The sequence below is a fragment of the Rhinopithecus bieti genome, unplaced genomic scaffold (assembly GCF_001698545.2).
Source record: "Rhinopithecus bieti isolate Rb0 unplaced genomic scaffold, ASM169854v2 scaffold_32422, whole genome shotgun sequence".
Lineage (NCBI taxonomy): Eukaryota > Metazoa > Chordata > Mammalia > Primates > Cercopithecidae > Rhinopithecus > Rhinopithecus bieti.
This window is the reverse complement of record NW_016814631.1, coordinates 2,890,153-2,915,864: the sequence shown is the minus strand read 5'-3', so window position 1 is coordinate 2,915,864 and position 25,712 is coordinate 2,890,153. Positions and strand designations below refer to the sequence as shown.

Here is a 25,712-nt window from a genome sequence, read left to right as displayed (position 1 = left end):
GGCCTCCCAAAGTGCTGGGATTACAGGCTTGAGCCACCGCGCCCGGCCAACATAGTTTTTCATAGAGCAGAAGTTTTTTATTTTGATGAAGTCCAGTTTATCAATTTTTTTTTTGTGAGTGTGCTTTGGGTGTCATGTCTGAATCTCCTCACCAAATCTAGATCCCCAAAGGTTTTTTCCTAGGTTTTCTTTTAAAAGTTTTATGGTTTACATTTAAATACACATTTTGAGTTAGCTTCTTTTTATTGGTGTCATGTTTAGGTCAAGGGTTTTTGTTTCAGTTTTTTGCCTATGGTTATCCATTTGTTCCAGCACCATTTGTTGGATAGCTGTCCTTCCTCCATTGAATTGCTTTTTTACCTTTGTATAAAGACAGTTGGCCACACTAGTGTGTGTCTGTTTCTGGGTTCTCTGTCATGTTCTGTTGAACTCTGTGTCTCTTCGCCAACTCCTCACAGTGTTGATTACTGAAGTTACATAATAAGTGTTAAAATAAAATAGAGTGGTTTCTTATACTTTATTCTTTTTCAAAATTGTGTGAATTACTCTGTGTTCTTTGCCTTTCCATGTAAATTTTAGAATAAATCTTTTCTTGTATTTTTACTTTCACCTTCCATGTATTTATTGCTGGTATATAGACATACATTTCAATTTTTGTACTTTGATCTTGTGTCCTGTGAACTTGCTGAATTCACTTATTAGTTCTAGGTAATTAAAAAATACATTTCTTTCTGCACAGACAATTATTCCATCTTTAAATAGGGACATTTTTATTTCTTGGTTTCTGATCTGCTTGCCTTTCATTTTGATAAGGTTTGGATCTGTGTCCCCACACAAATCTTATGTTCAGTTGTACCAGTGTTAGAGGTTGGGTGGGGTGGGAGGTGTTTGGATTATGGGGATGGTTTCTCATGAATGGTTTAGCACCATCCCCTTGGTGCTGTTCTCGTGATAGTGAGTGAGTTATCGTGAGATCTGGTTGTTTAAAAGTGTAGCACCTCCCTCCTTTCTCTCTTCCTCCTGCTCTGGCCATGTAAGATGTGCCTACTTCCCCTTTGCCTTCTGCCATGATTGTACGTTTCCTGAGGCCTCCCAGAAGCAGAAGCCTCAGTGCTTCCTGTACAGCCTGCAAACCCATAAGCCAGTTAACTACCTGTTCTCAGGTATTTCTTTATAGCAATGTGAGAATGGGCTAATACATGTTTAATTTCTTACCTTACTGCACTGGCTAGATCTTCAAGCACTGTGTTTACAACACGGTTTACAACACAGTGCTTGAAGAGTAGTGGGAGTGGACATCATTGCCTCATTCTTGATCTTGGGTACAAAACATTCAGTCTTTCACCATTAAGTCTGATTTTAGGTGTAGATTTTTAGTAAATATTTTAAATCCAATTGGACATGTTCTTCCTAGTTTTTTTGAGAATTTTTATCATGAATGGGTGTTGAATTTTGTTAAATGTTTTGCTGCATCAATTAACTGATCATGTGCTTTCTCTTTTTTGACCTGTTAATGTGATAGATTACATTGACTGAATTTTAAATACTGAACCAATCTTGTATGCCTGTAATAAACAATACTTGGTCATGATCTAAGAGTCTTTATGTATGTTGCTAATATTCTATTAAGGCTTTTTGTCTCTATAGTCATGAAGGATATTTGTCTGTAGTTCCCCTCACCATAACCCCTTTGGCATTCTTTTCTGATTTTTTATATCAGGGTACTGTTGTATTCCATAAAAAGAGTTGGGAAGCATTCTCTCTTCTTCTGTTTTCTGGAAGAGATTGTATAGAGTTGACATTACATCTTTAAAAGTTTGGCAGAATTCTTCCTGAAAACACCCACATCTGGAAATTTTCTTTTTTTAGGAGTTTTAAATGTGTGAATTCAATTTATTGAATACCTATAGGGCTTTTCAAGTCATCTTCGTGTTGGATAAGTTGTGATAGCTGTGCTTTTTGAGGATTTGGCTTATTTTGTCTTAAGTTGTCAAATTTCTGTGTGTAGAATGGTTCTTAGTATTCCCTTATTCTTTTGATGTGTACAGGGTCTCTAGTGATAATCTGTGATTCTTTTCTGATATTGATGATTTGTGTCTTTTTTCTTTGTCAGTGTTGCTGGAAGTTTGTCAGTTCTATTATTCTTTTCAAAGAACCAAGATTTTGTGTAATTGCTTTTATCTATAGTTTTTTTTCTGTTTCCAGTTTTATTGATTTCTATTCTTAGATTTACTACCTTCTGCTTTCTTTAGATTTACTTTCCCCTTTCTTGTTCTTTGTTCTTGAGGTGTGGGCTTAGATTATTTATTTGAGACGTTTCTTCTTTTCTTCCTTTCTTTTACTCCCTTGCGCAGGCTGGAGTGCAGTGGCATAATCATAGTTCACTGCAGCCCCAAACTCATGGGCTCAAGTGATCCTCCTGCCTCAGCCTCCTGAGTGGCTAGGACTACGTAGCACACCTGGCTAATTCTGATCTATGTATTTAGTGTTACGAATTTTTCTTCTGCATCTCACAAATTGTAATATATTGTATTTTATTTTCGTTCAGTTTAAAAATTTCCTTGATAATTCATTGACCCCCGGATTATTTTAGAAGTGTAGTTTCCAAGTGTTTGGAGATTTTTCCTGTTGTCTTTGTTATTGATGTTTAGTCTGATTCCATCATGGTCAGTGAATACACTATGTATAATTTCACTACTCTTAAATTTGTCAGGTAAGTTTGGTAAAACATACTTTTCAAAATCTATTTCTAATTTTTCGTTTTGCCTTCTTAGTTCCTCACTTTCCTGCTTTCTAGGACAAGCCCATACAAACCTTTGGCTTACCAGAGGTACAGCTGTAGCATTTTAATGAGTGTATGTATTTATGCAAACTATATACTCTGCTTTCACTTCAGAATATGTTATGAGTTTCCATGTAACTAAGTGTACAACTATTTAATAAATTTACTTAGTATTCTACTATAGTAATACACCATAATTTATTGTCATTTTTGTTGTGGAGTTTGTTTCTAGTTACCATGAAGTAACAGACAGTAGCACTGACAACAAACATGGGGGCATTTTCAAACATGACAGTAGTTCCTAGTCTGTGTTCCCATCTTTTTTTAGAGTATAAAAGTACAGGTGTATGGGATGTTGATCTTGCTTGATGGGCTCACTGGACCTCCTGTTTTTGATATTTGTTATTGTTAGAGGCCATAAGCACCTCTTCCTCTATGGTGGCTACCTCTTAGTTCGAAGCTATTAATATTATTTGGGCTAACCCTCTGGGCACAGGTACCATTTTGTCTTAGATGGACATTGGGTATTTCAGAGGATATGCAGATTCAGTGTCCCACTTCACCTAGCCTCTGCCCCCATAGGAATGTGAACTCCTTGATTGGGACTCAGATGTAAGTGATTTCCTTCCTGTATGTGTGTAATATGTGAGTGGGTGGTAATACTTAACGGAGTACTGTATGTAGGGGATTAGGGTCTTTGCCATATTTGCTATATTCATTAAAGACTATAGCTACCTAGTGTGGAGGATGTTTAATGGGAATTTCATGTCTTTTCTAAATTTAGTGGGAGAACCTTTTAGGATTCTGGCTTTTCCCAGTGGATAGAGGTTACTGCCATTTACTGAGATGGGAAAGAATGGAGAAGAAACAGATTTGGAGTGCAGTTAAGGCTTCAGGGATAGACATGTCTGTAAGACATCCAAGAGGAGTTGTCAAATACATGTTTCATATAGGAGACTGGACTCAGGAGAGATCTAGATGAGAGAGATAACCATGGGAGTTGATTGCATAAAGCTTCTGCTGTTTCAGACCTCTATTACTTCTGTAACCCACCTACTGCTCCCTACTGTTCCAAGTCAGGTATACTCCTATTTTAGAGGTATTTATTTTCTGTTCCCTCTCATTTGCTAAGGTCTAATACAACCTTTTCAGTCTTGCCTTTCATTTCACCCCAACCCACTTCACCCTACCCTACCCTGACATTCCCCAGGCTCCTGCTCTGCTTTTTTCTCTATGCTGACTAGTTTCATCTCTACTAGCTTTGTGTGGCTAAAGCAGATAAAATAAAGAGAAGCAGTGATAAAAGAGGTAAAAAGCAGGAGAGGGTAGGCAGAGACTAGATCCTCCAGGGCTATTTTACGAAATTTGGTCTTCATTTTCAGAAGAGTGGAAGATGAAAGTTTTTTGTTTTGTTTTTTTTTGGATGGAGTCTTGCTCTGTCACCAGGCTGGAGTGCAGTGGCGCGATCTCGGCTCACTGTGACCTCCGCCTCCTGGGTTCAAGAGATTTTCCTGCCTCAGCCTCCTGAGTAGCTGGGATTACAGGCATATGCCACCACGCCCAGCTAATTTTTGTATTTTTAGTAGAGATGGGGTTTCACCACGTTGGCCAGGATGGCCTTGATCTCCTGACCTCATGATCCGCCCACCTTGGCCTCCTAAAGTGCTGGAATTACAGGCGTGAGCCACCGCACCCGGCAAAGATGAAAGTTTTTTAGTGGAGGAGACCTGACCATGTTTGCATAGAGAAGCAGTATGGGAAAGGCAAGAGTGGTTATGGGTAGATCAAGTGGGAGATTATTGCAGTAAAATAGAAACAAAACCAGAACCGAAACACATTTAGTGAGTGATCCAGGCACTCTCCTAAGTGTTCAAGAAATTCAGATGGTTCCATCTCCCACTTAAAGAGTAAGTCTAGAAAGTTAGAGAAATTATTTCTACTTAAAGATAAGTGCTCTAGAAGAGGAAGTTCATAGTGGGAGTATAAAGGAGTACATTTGATCCAGAGGTTCCAGGTTTGTAAACCTGAACTTAATAGTTGAACAGCTTTCACAAAATTACTACTTAGAATTAGTCTCACAAAATTCTAAAATTTAGAAACCAAAGGGATGTTTATCTGATTTTGACTAGAGATTAGAAAATTTTCTAAAGTGTGTTTTAAGAAATTTTAGTTTTTTTGGATGTTAATAAGTATGACACACAAAAAGTAGTTAAGTTTGGACAATTCTAGATTAAACTAGCAGTATTCTTTATTGCGGAATTTTTCAGAATTTATGATACGCTTAGGTACATTATAAATCTTCTAGAAATGTATATAATGTATAGCATTTCTCAGACTCAGTTGGCCATAGATCCTGTTAAATTAATGAATGATCTGTGGATACAGGGCAAACTTTAGGAAATGCTGGCTGACATGATTTGCTCAAGATCTTAACAACTAGTTAAAGTTAAGCTATAATTAAAATACAGTTTCACAACCTTGTCCTTTGAGTTTTCTAAGACATTTCAGTATTACCATATGAAACAGTGTTAACTATGAAACTACCAGGATTCTTTTTTTTGCAGGGGTAGGGGGACAGGGGTCTCACTCTGTTGCCCAGGCTGGAGTGCAGTGACACCATTTTGGCTCACTGCAACCACCACCTCCTGGGGTCAAGCCATCCTCCCGTCTCAGCCTCCCGAGTAGCTCGTTGATATAGACCAGGTGGTCCAAGTGCTACTATGCCTGGATAATTTTTGTGTCTTTTTTAGAGATGAGGTTTCACCATCTCACCCAGTCTCCAAGATTTTTTTGGCCACATATTAATCCTATATTACTTTTGGAATTAATGAAATTCTAAATTTGGCATAGTATAACTAATAACTTTGTATCACTCAGTGGGCAAGTATTATATAGAGTTAGTTTAAGTCTATGTGAAATTTATGACCTAGGAATGTGTAATGAAACAACACTTTTCTGTTTTTTTTTTTTTTATTGCTTCTTTTTTGTGGCTTTGAAATATTAAGAATACTTCATTTTAGCTTTCTTAGCTTTGATTCCGTCATTATTTTGGCAGATTATACTGTTTCAGAACTTACATATGGTAAAAATAATGGCATAGTAAAAATGCAACATTATTGATACTCAATTATTAGAAAGAATGTTTGGAAAGTATTCTAGTAACTACTTTTCGTGTATTTCTAGATGAGGCAGGGGGTTGGCAGTCTAGGGCCCACAGCTTTCTTTTTTTGTATGTCCCATGATCTAAGGTTGTATATTTAAAAATCATTGAAAAAAATTAGTAGAAGATTGTTTTGTGATGTGTAGAAATTATATGAAATTCAGATTTCAGTGTCCATAAAAATAAATTTTATTGGAGCACCACCACCTTCATTTGTTGATGTATATTGTCTATGACTGCTTTCTCAATACAACAGCAGTATTGAGAAGGTGTGACAGAAACCCTATGGCCTGCAAAGCCTAAAATATTTGCAGTTTGGCTGCTTTCAGAATGTTTGTGGGTTTCTTCTAGTCTATATTAAGGAATAATAGAGTTTATGGGATTATTTTATAAGTTTAGGTATATGAAATATAGGGAGCTATGTTTTATATACAACCAAATCTTTAAGTCAGTGTCTTCTAATAATTTCCACTTATTTGTCCCTGCTGGTTCTAGTCTCTTTTTTTTTCTGGTAGAAGTTATATATTTTATTCTAATTTCATTTAATTTTCTTCTTTTTTCCTATTAATCAGTAAACACTATATGATGTTGTATATTATTATAGGAAGCTCTTGGGTTTGAGAAGTATCTTTGTAAAATAAAATTTGACTAATTTTATATTGTTTCTATACACTTGATTGATGGGGAACACTTTTATATTTGAAGTTGACTTTGATAGGCTAAGTTCTTTTCAAAAATAATTATTTCAAATGATCGTATTAGCAACAGAATGTTATTCTTACTGGATTTAGTTGGCCCAAGGAAGTCATAATTTAGTTTGTTCCTAACACAACTGGAGTAAATATTCTTGGAATACTTCACCTCTTTGATTTGAATGTTGTTACCAGTTTCTAAAATTTTAAGTATCTGTTTGTATTCTATTTGATAGCTCTCGTATTGGTTCTTAAGAGGGTTTGTTAAATTTTCGTTTCCAAATATTGAATAATTTTGCAGTTGAATTTTTTATTTTGCAAATTTTATGGTTTGGGAGAGGTAAAAATAATATCAAACCAGAGCAAGAATAATGGAATTATTGATGTCTTGTTCAAACATCTAAAACATGGAATTTTAAAGAAGAAGCTTTAAATATGTAGGAGCCTCTAAGATGCTAAACACGTCCTTTTCAGTGTAATTTTTGGTTTCAGTTGTAATACAGAAGTTTATTTTCAACCTGAGTGATCTGAGAAGGTTGTTGAGCATGAGGATACCAAGTATGGCTCATTAGCGCCTTACTAGTAGTACTATCTTTTTTTCTTAGGAAGGGTCAGCTAGGCTAGAATGTGTTGCCAGGCTTCCATGTCTTTCATTTTAGCATCTCACTCCTCCCCCAGATCTTTTAGTAATAAATTCTCCTTGTTAGCACAGATGAAACTAGTATCATGTCCTCCCTTCAAAGAGCATAGAAACAATTGTATACAATCTCCATGATTAAGGAATTTCTAGGTATTCACAAATTGTATTCTTTTTCCTTTGTTAGTGTAGGTACAAAGATAAATTGAATAAAATACACTATTAAAGAAAATTGTCAAGTGGATTTAGAAACTCAAAGGAACCAGTGAAATTAATGTATCATAGAAAAAATTTTCACTATTAAACTGTTAAATTGTTAAAACCAAGATATTACAATTTAAGTAATATCTGTTGAACTTTAACAAGAATTTGTGGGTTTTTCTTTTTTGTTTCAAAATAATGATTATGTTTCATATTAATCTTTAGCAACTAAAATATGTTGTAGTATCTTCTTATGGAATCATTTGTATGTTCAGCAAGCAATTTTTTATGTTTTCAGAAATGGTTGATATCATTTCATATTAACTATTTCTATCCCAACAGTGACTGGTATTGCTTACGCCATATTAAAAAACACTTATTTTTTTAAATCAATTTTTTACTAGTTGTACCAACTAAATCTAGTAAGAATATGACTCAGGTCATTTGAAATATTCTTTTTTTTTTAAAGAGTCCATCAGAGCAACTTCAAATATAATTGCAGTTTCACTGGCAGTCTAATAAAATTCCATCCACTAAAGTTCTAGACTTAATATTTTCCAATATATTCTTAAATTCAGTCACTGTCCCATGCTTACTTATTTTTAAAAACTCATTAGGTACCTCTGTTATTACTGTCCAAACTGAATGATATCAACTATTTCTGAAAACATAAAAAATTGCTTGTTGAACATACTAATGATTCCATAACAAGATGCCACAATATATTTTAGTAGCTAAAGATTAATATGAAATGATATCATATGACCTGAGTCATATTCTTACTAGATTTAGTTGGTACAACTAGTAAAAAATTGATTTAAAAAAATAAGTGTTTTTTAATATGGTGTAAGCAATACCAGTCACTGTTGGGATAGAAATAGCTATTATTTGAAAAAGGGAGAAGAGTCAGTTTCCTACAGTCATATAGGTTTGTAAGATGCTGGATCAAGGAAAATTTAAATGTTTTCTTACGTAGAACTTCTCAGAGCCTTTATTTTTTGATTTTCGTGAGTATTTAATTTTTTGTATTTATTTTATACAGTATAAAATGTAATAAATTCAAATGTTAATGTAAATATTATGCCACCCCTGCATTCCAGTTACCCGATTTTGCCCCTGTCCCCTGTCAGTTTCATGTATTATCCTTTCAGGATATTCTCTGGATATGTATATGTATTTGCTTTAAGAAAGTATCATTCTGTAATAGTATTCTGAATCTGTGTTTTTTTTTTTCCTTTGAAAAATACCTTGAACTGCATTCCGTGTCAGTATATAAGAAGCTGCATTATTTTTTCTAAGTTGATTATGAAAATTTTAGAAACCCTGCAGCCATATAGGTCTATTTAACTCCCAGCCCATATATAGTTGTCATTTGTATTACATCTATATAGATGATAACTTCCACAATGTTACCATTTTTTGCTTTAGTCTGTATCTTAAAGAAATTAAGAGAAAAAGGTCTTGAATTTATTTGCCCACATAGCTATCATTTCTCATGTTTTGTTTCGTTTTGTTTTGTTTTGTGTTTGTGTTTGTTTTGTTTTGTTTTCTCAAAAGATCCAGGTTTCTGTCTGGCTTTACTTTTCTTCAGCTTGAACATCCTTTAGTATTTCTTGTAGTGTAGGTCTTCTGGCAATGATTTCTCTGAATTTTTATTTACTGAAAACATCTTTATTTTGCCTTCATTTTTGAAGAATATTTTCATTGAATATAGAATTCGAAGTTGACAGCTTTCTTTTGTTTTCTTTTTTTTTACTTTCAGCACTTTTATAAAGACTTTAAAGATGTTGTTCCACTGTCTCTTAGCCTCAGACTTTTTCTCTTGAGAAGTCAGGCATCATTTGAATTGTTGTTCCCCGTAAATAATATGTCTTTTTAGATTTTAGCAGTTAAACTATAATATATCTTGTGTGGTTTTCTTTATATTAATCTAGTTCACTGAGCTTCTTGAATATGTAAATATGCCTTTTACCAAAGGAAATTTTTGGATCTTATGTCTTTTAATATTTTCTGTTCCCCTCTTTTCTCCTTTCCTTCTGTTAGACCATTATATTGTCTAACAGGTCCCTAAGGTTCAGTTCATTTTTTTAACTTCTTTTTTTCTCTCTAATAGTTAGGTTGTATAATTTCTGTTGATTAATCTTGATTCCTTGGTCATCTCCTTTCGGCTATTATGTCTATCCAGTGAATTTTAAATTTGAATATCATATTCTAGAATTTGTTTGGCTACTCTTTATAATTACTGTCTCTGCTGAAATTCTCCATACATTTATTCATTAAAAGCATATTTTTTTTGGTCTCTTTGAACATAGTATAACTTTGCTGCTAGTTCTTTTTTTTGTTTTTTGGATACAGAGTCTCCTCTGTCACCCAGGCTGGAGTGTAGTAGCATGATCTTGGCTCACTGTAACCTCTGCCTCCTGGATTCAAGTGATTCTCATGCCTCAGCCTCCTGAGTAGCTGGGATTACAGCTGTGTGCCACCACACTTGGCTAATTTTTATATTTTTAGTAGAGACAGGGTTTTGCCGTGTTGGTAAGGCTGGTCTTGAACTCATAGCCTCAAGTGATCCACCGACCCCAGCCTACCAAAGTGCTGGGATTACAGGCATGAGCCACCACACCCGGCCCCTTGCTGCTAATTCTAACATCTCCGTCATTTCAGGATAGTTTTCTACTGATAGTTTTTTTTCTCTTGGAAATGGATCATTTTTTCCTGTTTCATATGTTGAATAATTTTGGATTGTATTCTGGACATTGTAAAATTATATGTTGTAGAACCTAGATTCTGTTATGTTCCTCTGAAGTCAGTGTGTGTGTGTGTGTGTGTGTGTGTGTGTGTGTGTGTGTATTTTAGACAGGCCTCACTCTGTCACCCAGGCTGGAGTGCAGTGGTGCAATCTTGGCTCACTGCAACCTCCAACTCCCAGGCTCAGGTGATCCCCTCACCTCCGCCTCCAGAGTAGCTAGGACTATAGGCACATGCTACCATGCCTAGCTAATTTTTTGCATCTGTGTAGATATGGGGTTTTGCTATGTTGCCCAGCCTGATCTCTAACTCCTGTGTTCAAACAGTCCTTCCACCTTGGCCTCCCAAAGTGTTGGGATTATAGGCGTGAGCCACTATGCCTGGCCAAAAAATTTTTTTAGGCAGGTAGTTAGTTGGCTGAAATCTCAACAAAACTTCTTTCTGTACTGGGTGACAGGCACCTCAAATTCTAATCTCTTAGCTAAGTTTCTTTGAATTGGTTCCAGGACTGTGTGTGTGGTTCAGGGGTCAGATAGAGATTCAAACAGTTTTATACGTAGAATATGAAGCTCCCTCTCTCTCCAGATTATTTATTTATTTAGACAAGAGTCTTGCTCTATTGTCCAGGCTGGAGGGCAGGGGTGCGATCTTGGCTTACGGCAACCTCTGCCTCCTGGGTTCAAGCGATTCTTCTGCCTCAGCCTCCCGAGTAGCTGGGATTACAGTTGCCAACCACCACGCCTGGATAATTTTTTTATTTTTAGTAGAGATGGAGTTTCACCATATTGGCCAGGCTGGTCTCAAACTCCTGACCTCATGATCTGCCTACCTTAGCCTCCAAAAGTGCTGGGATTACAGGCGTGAGCCACCGCGCTCGGCCTCAGATTTTTTATTTCTAATAATTCCTCCTTCATATTCCAGAAGCTGTGGAATATGAGCCCTTATCTCTGGGTCTTCAAACCAGTAAGACTGTTTTCTAGTGGCATTTTAGCTATTTCACATGGAATAGATGGGCCTGCCTTCAAATTCAAGCTATTAAAAGAAAAAAAAGGGAGAGAAATGTATCCTATGTTGCTCTTTTTTTCCAGATGTTAACTTGCCTCCAGTGTCCACCTGTTTCATTCACTTTTTGGTACCTTTAGATGATTTGTTTTTTACAGTTTGTTCAGAATTTATCGTTTCCTGCAGGAGAATCAGTTCAGTGAGAGTTTACTTGACCATACTGGAAATAGAGTTACTGCTTTATTTATTTAAGAACTGTTTAGTATCCCACTGTGTGATTTCTCTGTAATTTATTTAACTTCTTAGTCCTGTATTCATGGACATTTAGTTGTTTTGAATCTTCTGATGTTATCAGTGTTGCAGAATATATCTTTATACATACACATGGTGAGACATTCTTACGGGTACTTGGAGTACATCAACAGACATTTCTGTCCTCATGAAGTTTACATTCTAGTTGGGGGAGATAGAAAATAAAAAATAAATACAAGTACATTGTATAGTAGATTAGAAAGTGAAAAGTGCTTATATAGGAAGAGTAGGGCCTGATTTGAGTTAAGGAATGGGAATCACAATTTGAATTAGAGAAGTCTTACTGAGAGGTGAGATTTGAATGAAGACTTCTAAGAAGGTGAGAGAGTGAGCCTTGAGGATGTCTGGGGGAGAAGCAGGAGATCAGCCATTGTAAAGGCCCTAAAGTGGAGGCTTGTATGGTGAGTTTGAGGAGCAGAAAGGAAGCCAATGTGTCTAGAGAAGAGTAAGTGAAGTCGTGAGTGGTGTAAGAAGAAGCCAAAGATATGACTGGGAGCCAGATTTATGTAAGGCCTTGTAGGCCACTGTAAAGATTCTGGCTACTACTCTGAATGAAATGCAAAACCAATGTAGGTTTTTTTTTATTTTTTATTTTTTTGAGATGGTGTCTTGCTCTGTCACCAAGCTGGAGTGCAGTGGCACGATCTCGGCTTACTATATCTTCTTCCTCCGGGTTCAAACGATTCTCCTGTCTCAGCCTCCTGAGTAGCTGGGATTACAGGCGTGTGCCACCACACCAGCTAACTTTTGTATTTTTAGTGCAGACAGGGTTTCACCATGTTGGCCAGGATGGTCTCAATCTTTTGACCTCGTGATCCGTCCACCCCAGCCAGTGTAGGTTTTGAGCAACATAGTGATGTGATCTGACTTTAATTTTTGAAAGAGCCATTTTGCTGATTAAGAGAGCAGTTGGGAGGTTATTACAGTAATCTAGACTAGAGATGAGGCTGTTTTGAATGTTTTGGAGTTTTCTACCAGTATAATTAGGTGAAGAATGATACCTCTTTGGCATTTATTTTGCATTTCTTTAATTATGAATGAGGTCAAACATCTTCTCATATGCATAAAGTCATTTACATCTCCTTTTCTGTGGTCTGTAAGTGTATATAACCTGTGCTATTTTTTGTGTTGATTCAGTGGGCTTTTTCTTTTTTCTGAGATGGAGTCTTGCTCTGTCACTCAGGCTGGAATGCAGTGGCATGATCTCGGCTCGCTGCAGCTTCTGCCTCTTGGGTTCAAGCAGTTCTGCCTCAGCCTGCTGAGTAGCTGGGATTACAGGCACCCACCACCACACCTGGCTAATTTTTGTATTTTTAGTAGAGATGGGGTTTTACTATGTTGTCCAGACTGGTCTTGAACTCCTGGCCTCAGGTGATCCAGCCGCCTCGGCCTCCCAAAGTGTTGGGATTGCCGACATGGGCCACCGTGACTGGCCTCAGTGGTCTTTTTCTTACTGACTTGTGCTCAGTATTTTTTAAAGCTCCTCATGCACTTCCAGTATATAGGCAAAGATGAAACCACTGATCTAGCCCATCCTCATCATGTAGCTGCCTCAAGGTCAGATCATACCCAGTGTTAAGAGGTACTTGGAGTCTGTAGTCACAAAGTGCATTCACTCCCAGCACTTCCCTGTCCGGTCTCACATGCATCCTTTCACTTTGAACTTGTCCTTCTCCTAGTCCTGATTGCTTTACTCCCACAGAGCTGAGAACCTGGCCCTTGCTGGTCCTATCTCTCCCTTGCAATCATTCACTTTTACGTTGAGAGGAATATAGTAATGTAGTATTGTGGTTAGGGGGGCTGTAGAGCCACTCTACCTTCATTTGAAACCTGGCTCCACCTAGGCCAAGCAACCTGTCTTCTCTGTTTTTCAGTTTCTTCAACTGTAAAATGGAAATGATAACAATATGTATTTGCCTTATCAGGCTATTGTGAGGATTAGATGAGTTACTGCATGCTCAGTGCCAGCATATAGTAAACCAGTTAGTAATTGTTAGCTATAACCTATCCTTCATTTAACAAATATGTAGTGGACTCCTTTTAAGTGCTGGGTATCATGCTAGATACCATACCCTAGGGTGTCAGTGAATATGACTCCCTTTTTCCCTGTGTATGAGCAGAAATCATCCCTTTTGTAGCCTTAGAACACTATTCCTGGAATAGCATACGTATCATTTACTCAACTTTTTCCTTTGTTGAGGAATTATGAGGTCTAATACAGGGTTCTTAAGCATTTGCAGGGGAATCTGGCCTTTCTAAATTTGAGAAGTAACAGGATATACTTATTTTGATTATATTAGAATTATATTTTGATAAAACAAGAGTCAAGTGACAACTAAGATTATAAGTTTAGCTCTTCATCTGTTTGATTTTATCATGAGTTCACCAGCTCTGAAGTGTTCAGTTTCTGGCCAGAATTTCTTATACATAACTGAGGTGATTTTAGCTTCCTGAGAGATCACCATGGTCATACTCTTGTCAGTCTTGATCACTGTCCTGCTTTGGAGTTCTCAGAGTCTTACAAGCTCAGATTGTATTGCAGGTTTCTAAGTCTCATAAGAAGTGTCATCCTCTGCAAATAAGATTATATGGTCTTATTTGCAAACTTTTTTTTGTTCTCTTGAGTGAATTTTTCAGGATAACAGAGAACAACAAGTAAAATTTGCTTAAGATGCATTCTTTCTTTACTCCCATGTGGGTCTCAGATTTTCAGAATTCTCCATGTTGTTTTCTCAAATACTTAAGGAACCTTATATACACTGGGTTTGAATGACTTATTGGTTTGCTTGACATCCTGTCTTTGTAAGAATATGTGGCAGGCTTTCTCCAAATCAATAAAGGCAGCAAGACTTTTTTTTTTTTTTTGAGACGGAGTCTTGCTCTGTCCCCAGGCTGGAGTGCAGTGGCCGGATCTCAGCTCACTGCAAGCTCCGCCTCCTGGGTTCACGCCATTCTCCTGCCTCAGCCTCCCGAGTAGCTGGGACTACAGGCGCCCGCCACCTCGCCCGGCTAATTTTTTGTATTTTTTAGTAGAGACGGGGTTTCACCAGGTTAGCCAGGATGGTCTCGATCTGCTGACCTCGTGATCCGCCCGTCTCGGCCTCCCAAAGTGCTGGGATTACAGGCTTGAGCCACCGCGCTCGGCCGACTTTTTTTTTTTTTAATGTACTGAACTTAATAGTTGTTTACATATTCATTTTAAAATGGAAATAAAACTATCTTATATTCTGATCTTTTCTAAATCCAAATCAGTTCTTTATGTTGGCTTTCAATAGTCTGTATTTCTAATGCAATATAATACAATATTCTTAATATTATACCTACTATCAGCAAGTATTTTTTTGCCCTTGTTCTCTTGCTCATGTTCGTGTGCTGTCTCTCTCTCCCTTTCTCCCTCTGTCTTCCTCCCTCCCTCTCCTCCCCGCCTTCTTGCCTCCCCCTTATCCCTCCTCTCTCTCATTAAGATAAAAATGAGCAACTTCGGCTCTTTGGCTGTTCTCTTTTGTGGGTGGATAAGATGTAGGATCATAGGCCGTAATGTTTGGACTATATATTTAATCATCTCAGGTATTATTCTCATGATGGCTTACTGCTTTTTTCAGTTTGAGTTTCCTGGGAGCTTATTATTCATTAATTTCCCAGGCTTTTTCTTGGCTTCAGTTACAAGGACCTTGACCAACTTGCTTTATTTCCTTACAATTTGTTGACATTCTCATGTTCTCTGGTCAAGATGCACTTCTTTAAAGATAAATGAGTTACTAGACTCCTGTACTGTAATTGACTGACAGGTCACAGAACAGTCTATATAGAACAGAATCCCAAACATGTAAATAAACGACCTTTAAGACATAAGAAAAAGAGAATTTTTAAAAATTGTAGTAATGTTATTATTTTATGTTAAATTCTTCCAGAGATTTACTTAGTTGGTTTCTACTGGTTTTTATAATAGCTGAATTTATCAGCTTATCTTCTGCACACTGCTTGGTGTTTTGAACTGCATTGGCATTCTTGTTTTATTCCTCTTTTTTTTTTTTTTTTTTTTTTTAGAGATGTGGTCTCACTCTGTTGCCCAGGCTAGTGTGTAGTGGTAATCAACCACAAGGGTACATTTGATGCTGAGCTCACTGTACCCTTGAATTCCTGGACTCAAGTAATGCTCCTGCCTTTGCTCCTGAGTAGCTGGGGCTACAAGGGCATACCAACATGCCCAGATAATTTTTTACGTTTTTTGTAGAGACAGTCTTGCTGTTTAGGCCAGGCTGGTCTCAAACTCCTGGCCTCAAGTGATCCTCCGGTTTTGGCCTCCTAAAGTGCTGGGATTATAGGTGTGTGCCACTCTGCTTGGCCTAGATTGGCATTCTTGAGTGACCAAAACGTCAGGTCTCCTAGACAGGCATGAAGTGGTGTTCTTCTGGGTATGTTACAAGCACTGATGGGAAACTGGGGGTGCCACTGACCATATGAAATGAAAGTCTAGAGATTCTGCCAGCATAACCACAGACGTTTCCTGGACCTCCCCCAGGAGCTGGTGGCTAAGGGTATTATTTACAGGGAATAACCAAAAAAAAGCCTGAGAGATGCTGAATCTCCATGGAAACATTGTAGAATATCAAAGAAGGCTGATGGATTAGTTGCCAAAAGGGGAAGAGGGCAACAACTATGATTTCCTGGGGCTACTATGTTCTGACACAGCATGTACCTTGCATAGGGTGACACAGCCAGTGAAGGGCTGAGCTGGCCCTCCAGCCCAGGAGTAATATGTCATCAAAGCTTGTGCTTTTTCTGCTATGCTACACTAACTCATGTAAACATCCACTCTTTGGGAATAGTAGGATGTCATGATGACTGACTTATTTCAGAATATCTTCAAAAACTATTTTATCCACAGAAAAGAATGTCTTTGGCCACACTTTGTATTTAGTGTGACTAAAGTACGTGTATCCATATTGTGAACAGGAATAAACCATCATAACCCGAGGCCAAAACTGTTAGCCTTTCAAAGCTCTAAGTATTACTTCAGCCTCTTTCTATGTGTGGTAGTCAGACTGGTTATCAGTATTGTCTCTTTACCAATATCGTCTCCCTTGTTTGTTGCTGTGTTTTACTTCAGGGTACGTGGCAAAGATAAAGAGGATTCGATAGTTCTCAGCTTAGTGTGCATTCTGGAATAAGAGCCACAGTTCACACTGACTAACTGATGTAAAAGCATACCTTGAGTATCTGCAGCAGTGCAGGAAAAGGAGAGCGTAGGTAATTAAAATCCACATAGTGCATTCCCCAGAGGATTTGTGCAGGAAAAAATTTACAAATTAATTTAAAATGACTGAAAATTATGAATTGTTTAACAATCCAAAGTACTTTAAAAGTGGAAGAGTTTTCTAAAAGTTCCAAGTACTGTACTATTTTAGCAAATGTTGCTTTTTTTACACTTTTGATATTAAATAGTATGAAAGGATCCAGGTAGTTGAGCAAAGTTCTTTTTCCTATTTCTCTGAAAAGCATCTCTATAAAACATAAAAATAAAAATAAAAAAATTAACCAGGTGTGGTGGTGCACACCTGTGGTCCCTTTTACTTGGGGAGGATTTCTTGAGCCTTGGAAGTTGAGGCTGCAGTGAGGCATAATCGCACCACTACACTTCAGCCTGGGTGACAGAGGGAGACCCTGCTTCAAAAACGAAAAGTGGGCTTAGAGTCAGACAGTGGTATTGGCTCCAGATAATCTGTATAATTCCAGTAAATCATCTGGTTTGGATTGTAATGAACCCCCTAAAGTGTATTACTCATAGCCGAAGAAATTTCTAAGATGGTTAAATGATTACTGTCAATAATCTGAGACTACTTGCATTGCCTAAAATCTTACAGGATATCTCCATGTGGCAGTTCCAGCTAATAAATTTTATTTCTACTTTCAGTTTCTATGAAGCTACTTTAAAACCCTGCAATTGTTTTTTTAAACATATGTGTCCTTCTGATGATTGTGAGACTATGAAACAAAATGATTTTCTTTTAGATTCTTATCACAGGTGAGAAGATAAAGTGTTGTATAAAATAATGTATTAAACGTACCTATTCCTTGGCATATATGTTTAGATTTTAATTATAATTTTATGATGTGTTGGAGCCAGCATTTTCCTATAGAAATATAACTCAAGATTTAATATTGGGCAACAGTGGGAAAATGGGATTTAGTATGAAAATATTTGCTTTATGTAAACCTTTTATGAATGCACCTAATGTATAAAGTGAAGTCAAGCTGTAAAACAATTAGCTGGAAAATGCCAAGTAAATTTTTTATGTTCCAGTGAGTATCTATTAACTACACATTACTGTTATCATTAAACTGTATGCAAATGTATGACTAAATTCATTTAGATTTGAGTAAAAGAGACAGAATACTAGAAGTATGCAGTAAGTATAATTAGTTTGCATCTACAAACCAAGCACATTAATCTTTCTGCAATACCGCTGATGTAATGTCTCCATGTTACTTTTGGGAGTATGTGAAGTGGGCAAACATCCAAAGTTGATAGTTAATTCTGATCAGCAAAAGCACTGGAGTAGATGCCTGGACTGGACATTGTAATAAAGCAAACAGTTTCTAAACTTCTTGGAAGATTTTAGTGCTAACATAATCGTCCATTTGAATCTTTTATTATAGACATTATAAAATTAATTTATCTAAAAAGAGTGTAAACCCTCTTTTAAAAAATCCAGTATGTTTGTATCTTTTATACTTTCATGCTTTTTTATACTTTTAACAAACTTTTCAAAAACATATGCTTGTGGACTTAAAATAATGGAGAGACAGAAGTTTTGTAAGTATTTTCTAGAGCTCGTCTCATGAATCCTTTTGGTGCTGGGAAGGACTTGAGGGATTTTCTATACCAGTTGTTTTCAAAGTGCCTTCTCAGAGAACCTTTAACCAAAGATAATATCTGCTGCTGGAATTAAATAATAAGAATATTCTTACAACTCATAGAAATAATAAGCCATATTTTCCATAAGTTTTTTAGTACTTAAGATTCTGCTTAGATTACTAGCATGCAGTATTTAGTAAATATATATCGAAAAGTTAAAAGTGGCTGGGCACAGTGGCTCGTGCCTATAACCTCAGCACTTTGGGAGCCTGAGTTGGGAGGACTGCTTTAGCCTAGGAATTCAAGAGCAGCCTAGGCCACAGTGCCTGTCTCTACAGAAAAAAAAAAATTAGCCAGGCATGATGACACACGCTTGTGGTCCCAGCTACTGAAGAGACTGAGATGGGAGGATTGCTTGTGCCCAGCAGGTTGAGACCGCAGTTAACCATAATCATGTACTGCACTCCAGCCTGGGTGACAGAACGAGACCCTGTTTAAAAATTNAAAAAAAAAAAAAAAAAAAAAAAAAAAAACTTATATTTTTAAAAAAATTGTATGTTTTTGAATTACAAAGTGTATGTGTGTACATATATATCTATTTGAAAATTGTCCGTCAGTACATAGATATGCTATATTTCATGAAAAGGGTAATAATTTTCAACTGGTTTGTCACTTAAATAAAGTTGAAAGTTGCTACAGACAAAATTGTTTTTGTTACTGATGGCTCTTACAGAACATAAGGCTTCTTGTCCAAAGTCTTTATAGATCTAGTAGCTGGAACTTAATTAAATCCAGTAGATCTTATTCTAAACCTAAAAGTATTTTCCTCTGTCCACACTGTCAGTGTTTTTTGTTTTTTTTTTTTTGTTGTTGTTGTTACAAGGTTTAATGAGTATATACTAGCTGTGTTCCCATTCAAGTAAGAAATAAGAATATTCTTTATCAGCTGCTATTTAGTATTCTTTTGGAAGTTTGGGTCAACAAAATTAGTAAAATAAATTGTGGAAAGAAATAGGAAAAAAATTCTGGAAATAATAGGAAAATCCTAATTTTTTCTTATGAAACAGTGAGAGAATTAACTAAAATCCCATTAAAGACAGGAAGAGCACTCTCTAAGGCAGATGAGTACAAAGTTGACATTCAGGAATCAGAAGCCTTCGTATTCGCAAACAGGGAAGAAGGCCCCTGTGAGGAGGCCCTTCTCAATCTGCAGCATGTGTAAAAACCACCTAGGCTGTTAGGCAATGTGCGCATTCCTGGACTCCATCCTGAATCCCTTTGGACAGCCCTGAATCTGCTTTTTAGCAAGTGTTTCTAGACCCCATTAGGAGGTCGATGTTTTCTATGTGGGAGCACACTTGAGAAATACTACTCCAAGGAACCCCCTACCCCCACCTCCCGCCACGTTCCTGCAGCATCACTCCGCATTTCTCCTGGTTTCCACAGTGCTAGCCATTTACCTCTCAGACAGGCCTGTTGCAGCACCCAGAGGAACACAGTGGCAGCACACTGGAAGAAAAGGCCCCCAGGTCGCCTTGCAAGGGACCCATCTTCACAGTTACAAAGTGGGAACACTTCCAGCACTGCTTTGCTTTTCAGCCACCATAGGGGAGGCACACCTTACTGCTTCTGCCACACACTGTCTGACCACCCACATCTAGTGGGAGGGCAGGAAATAGGGTGGTATCCTTTAGCACCTGAAGACTTTGAGCAGAACCTCCAGGCTGGGTGCACCCTTTTGTCACCTGCCAGATTCAGTGTGGCTGCTTTTCACTAGAGTTGATCACCTATTTCTCACCAGTCCTATGGCCACCTAATTGCTGTGTGTTCTACTACCTCCCAGTTGGAATGAGCGGCAATGCTTGGCAAAACTGTAACTGGTTAATTCCAGCTCCTCTGACTCGGCTGGAGTAGGAAGCTACAGAAAAACATCTATGCTGACTAGTCCAGCTTGATATAATAACCACAGTCCTTAAGTGAAATTGTAGCACTGCCTGCAATCCTATATTTTCTTGGGCAGTTCAGTCTCCTAATTTTAGAGATGACTTTTCCTGCTCTATGGAATGGCTTGCCAGCTACTCTCTTCTTGCCTCTCTTCTGGTAAAAACAACAAGATCCTTTTAAATCATGTCTGATTGTGCCACTTTCCTGCTTGAAACTTTCCAGTGGCTTCCGTCATGTGGAATTAAGTTCTGATTTGCTGCCAGGTGACTTCTCAGACCTAGTTTCCTACTGATCATTCCTTGACTCAGGGCTTGTCGGGTAGAAGGAACCCTTGCTCTTTCTCAAAAATTGACCAACCAACATGTTATTTCTGCAGGGCCTTTGCACTTGCAGTCTTACTTGCTTAGAGCACTTTTTCTTTCTGGCATTTCCATGCCTAGAATTCTCACTTTATTCAAATCTGTGTTCAAATGTCACCTCCTAACGGAGCCCCTGTTACTCTTTTTCCATACTGTGCTTTATTTTTCTTCCTAGATCATCTCATTTGTTGATATGTATATGTGTGTGTATGTGTGTACTTACTTGATTGATAGTTTCCTGAGGGCAGTCCTCCATCTCTAGAAACTAAAACTCCATCCAAGCATGAAGTAGGCCTTTAATAAGTTTATGTTGAATTATTAATGTAATTCACATACTCCCCTGGCAATTAGATAAGAGTAGGAAGACCAGGTCAGTAACATCCTAGAGTGTAAAAGGGGAGGTCTTTTTACACTTCCCTTTACAAAATTTGGTAGGCTGGTTTGTGGGAGTCTGTCAAGAATGTGAATGAGAGTAAGTGAGATCACCTACAAAAACTGTCTTGTTGGTGAGAAACAAAATAGAACCCCAGGGAGTATCAACATTTTTTTAAAAAATGATTTTTATTGAAATAAAATTTATGTAACACAAGATTAACTATCGTAAAGTATACAATTCATTGTGCATTTAGTACATTCACAGTGTTGTACAGCCATCACCGTGCTCTAATTTCAAAACATTTCTATCACTTCTAAAAGAAGCCCCATACCTATTAACAGTTACTCCCCAAACTCTGTCCTCCCAGCTCCTGGCAACCACTAATCTACTTTCTGTCTCTATGGGATTGCCTATTCTGGATATTTTGTCTAAATGGAATCATAGAGTATATACCCTTTTGTATTCTATCTTCTTTCACTTAGCATAATGTAAGTTCATTCATGTTGTAGCATGTAATTATACTTCATTCCTTTGTATGACTGTAAAACACTCTGTTGTGGGGACATACCACATTTTATTTATTCATCAGGAACTTCGGGTTATTTCCACTTTCTATTAGGAATAATGCTACTGTAAACATTTACATACAAGTTTTTGTTTGAACCCCAGTTTTCATTTCTCTTGGGTATATATCTAGAAGTGAAACTGCTGGGTCAAGTGGTAATTCTGTGCTTAATTTTTTGATGAACTAGTAAACTATTTCCTATAGCAACTGCACCATTTTACATTCCCACCAGAATGTATGAGGGTTCCAATTTGCCATGTCTTTATGACTTTTTTAAAAAAAGCTATAGCCATCCTGGTGGGTATGCAAAGTAGTGTCTTATTGTGGTTTGGATTTGTATTTCCCTAATAAGAACATTTAAACGTGGGCTCTAGATGGTTGGGTTAAAAGGAGACAAAGAATGAGCAGAGAGGAAATAGGACTTTGCAGTCAACTTGGTCTTCCAGACTTAACAGTGTCCCCAGCATTGCCTTTGGCAACTGATATTTGGCACCTGACTTTTAGCGTACAGAGATCTTCAGAATCTGCCAGATCTCATACATCTAGAGAGACTTAAGTTGCTTTGATATTCCAAATCCAGCATGACTTCTTCAGAGTTTATAGTTAGTACTTCTGCAGTTTATAGTGTTCATCTATCCGGTTCATTCAGAGGCAGCATGGTGTAGCAGTTATGAGCATGGGCTCTGGAGTGAGACTGCCTGAGCTCAAATGCGGGCTCAAGTCGGGTGGCCGTGGGAAGGTTAGTGAATGTCTCTATTCTTCAGTTTCCTCATCTGTAAAATGAAGTTGGGTTGTGAGGATTGAGTGAGATTAGTATCTAAATGCTTGGAATAGCGCCTGGCACATAGTAAGTAAGTGCTTTGTATGTTTTTGCCCTAATTATGATAATGGTGATGTGATAATGATTTATCTATATATCCATTTAGAGAAGGGGCAAGAATAGGTTTATGTTGGTTCCAAGTATGTGATTGAGGGTGGTGATTGTGTGTTTACAATAATGGGGCTCTTTGATAACATGCTGTGCTTTGCATAGTCCTGATTATGGCACTACTGTCAGTGATAGAGTACAAGTTACTTATTCTCTTGGTTTGTGTTCTGTATTCCATAAGTCATTCTACTAATTTATCAAATTTAATTTTGAACACAGATTTACCTTTAGACAGGGACTAGACTTCCTTCAATTAAGTGTTTTTTTTCCATTTTTATTCTAGTGTTCCATATTATTTTTTAAAACTTGAAATTATGAGAGGAAAGAACATCATTTATAATGCTATCATTTCAAAACACCCTATCCTAGCTTTTAGTGCATGTCTTTCTATATTTTCCTTTGGGCATTTAAAATATACTTACAGTAATTCTACAAATAAAATAGAATATCCGTATACCTCTTTTAAAGCATATTTTCAGCTGACCTGTGAATCTTTTCTAACCAGTCCTAATATTTGAAATTCCTCAAGAATTAACAGTTAGATCTCATAAAAGATATATTTTTCAAAATTTGTAGATATGAATAGAGAAATAACTGTCTCCTATCTAGATATTTTATATACATACAAATTTGAAAATGTGCCAGGGACTATTTTATAGCTCTATGATAAAACCTGCTGTTTTCTATAGCAAGAAAAGAATGCTTAGCAGTGCCAAAAAGTGTACAAAGAATCAAAATAATTGACATGTCATTTGAATTCTTAGTTTTGGCCTTTAGGGTTCTTTAAACATAAATTCTACAAATATTTTGCAGATAAGTAAACTGAGATAGAAAGGTTAAGTGACATTTCTGTTTCCAGTCAATGTTAGAAATAAACACAGAAATCCAAAGCCTCTCCTTATTAGATCAGAAGATAGCATTTTCATATATTTTAAGATGTAAGTCTGTAGAGGAGATATGAATGTTTAAGCTGTGTCGAGATTTATGAATAATGCTATCAAATAGAATGAGGTAATTATTTTCAATTTGTAAAAATCCTAATGTTATTTGGGATATGTCTTTCTCACCTTGTAAAAATGATGCTTAGGAAAGTGGAGATGTTGGAGAATAAAACAGTCACAGAATGATAGGGAAGACATACGGGATTTTAGTTGTTTAGAAAGATAATACAAAATGAGCCCATAAAGAAGGCATTAAATGAAGTAACTTTAGGGAGGATGGCAAGGACATGTGGTATAAAAAGTTGCTACAACTAACAGTCAAATATAAGTGAATGTAAAATCTTTCCTTTACTCAGGAAAACTATAAGGAATGTCAAGTATTAAATCAAAGGAACCAGTATACATTCTTTCTTTACTGTTGTATTGACTTGTGGTATCTTGAAGATAGGCAGAATCTCAAGACTTGTTTGGGATCTAAAGGAAAGGAAGATTCTATTTTATTTTATTTTATTTACGATTTTATTTATTTTTTGCAAGACTTCCAGCAGATAAAAGGCAAGGAGACATGGAGATAAAAAGGCCTTGCAAGCAGCGCTTGTCAGATTTAGGCTGTTAAGTAATGTGGCACACAATGCTCATCATTTTGATGTTTTACTTCGATTTTACATCATGCACTTGTGTCTCTTTGATCTGGCATGCTGCGGAAACACAGTGTTTCGTCATGGTTGTCTGTTTGTTTCAGCAGCCATTGACTCAATAAAACATCGCTGAAGTCTATTAGTGGGCCTTAGTTTAGATCCCTTGCATTAGTTTCTCTGGCCTTCCATGAAGATAGACAATTTAGTAAACAAAAATGAGCAAAAATGGAAGAAGATAAAGCAGATTTTTAGGAAATTCCATATGGAGTTTCCTGGACTCTGCAATTAGGCAGACTTAAATTTGACTCCCGGCAACTCTTTGGGGACATTTGTTACCTCTTAAGGTGACCTTGGGGACATCTCCTGCCTTACCAGGCTGTAGTGAGGATTAAATGAAAAAGAGATATGAAAGACCTAACCATTGTGCAGTAAGCAATGTGTGTGGTCTCTTTCTTGAATGGACTTTGAAGCAATTGCCAAGTCACATAGGCCACATTGTGTGATGTGGTGATAATCTTGGACCTTTATCGTGCAGAGAGTCAGCAGGGCAGCTTAAAATTATGGTTCCCTCCTCAGAAACTCTGATGCAGCAGATCAGGCTTGGATCAAAGGAATCTTCATTTTTAACAAGCATGGAAAATAATTCTGATGAAAGTAGGATCTTTCAAATCCCAAGACTTTTTTGGGATTTAAAAGAAATTCAACCATTTGACCCTGAAACTTAAATAACTTGGATGGGTGAGTTTTCTTGGTTCATTTTTTAACAGTAATCATTATGGGGATCTAAACATTGTCCACAAAATTCTACTTGAGAAAAATTATTCAAGAATAGCTATATCTGCTTAGGTAAATATACTAATTTGTAAAAATATGTACATCACTTATTATAAGTACTTTGTTAGTCTGATCTCATGTTACTATGAAGAAATACCCGAGACTGAACTGAGTGATTTATAAAGAAAAGAGATTTAATTGACTCACAGTTCTGCATGGCTGGGGAGGCCTCAGGAAACTTACAATCATGGCGGAAGGCACCTCTTCACAGGGCAGCAGGAGAGGAAATGAGTGCCAGCAGGGGAAATGCCAGACGCTTATGAAACCGTCAGATCTTGTGAGAACTCACTTCCTATCATGAGAATACCATGGGGTAAACCACCTCCATGATTCACTTACCTCCAACCAGGTACTTCCCACGACACATGGAGATTACAATTCGGATTACAATTCAAGATGACATTTTGAGTGGGGAGACAACCAAACCATATCAAATACCTTACCAAAGTGAGCTTAATACGTGAAATAAGTGAAAGTAGAAGGAAATCCATTAAAAGGAACGTATCAATCTTTATAGTTAATAAATTTTGGGTATTACTTTACCAAAGGAAATAAGTATTTTGAGACCAGACCTATCACACAAAAACCATTCTGCATCATCTCCCCTGTAATTCAATCTGGATGCAATTAATGAGAGTGCCCTGGCTAATCTTGATTGTCATGATGGTATGAGGAGATGTGATGTATAAGGTATTCAAACCATGTGGGGTATATTATTAAGACTCATTGTTAAG

General features: G+C 37.1%; 1 protein-coding gene and 1 pseudogene across 7 annotated transcripts in view; one reads left to right on the top strand and one right to left on the bottom strand.

Moving 5' to 3' along the window:
- Positions 1-24,229, bottom strand: part of LOC108515023 (homeobox protein VENTX pseudogene) — a 29,890-nt pseudogene extending 5,661 nt beyond the window's left edge.
- STAU2 (staufen double-stranded RNA binding protein 2) overlaps positions 1-25,712 on the top strand; it is a 344,502-nt gene that overhangs the window by 110,949 nt on the left and 207,841 nt on the right. The gene's annotated exons all lie outside the window — the stretch shown is intronic.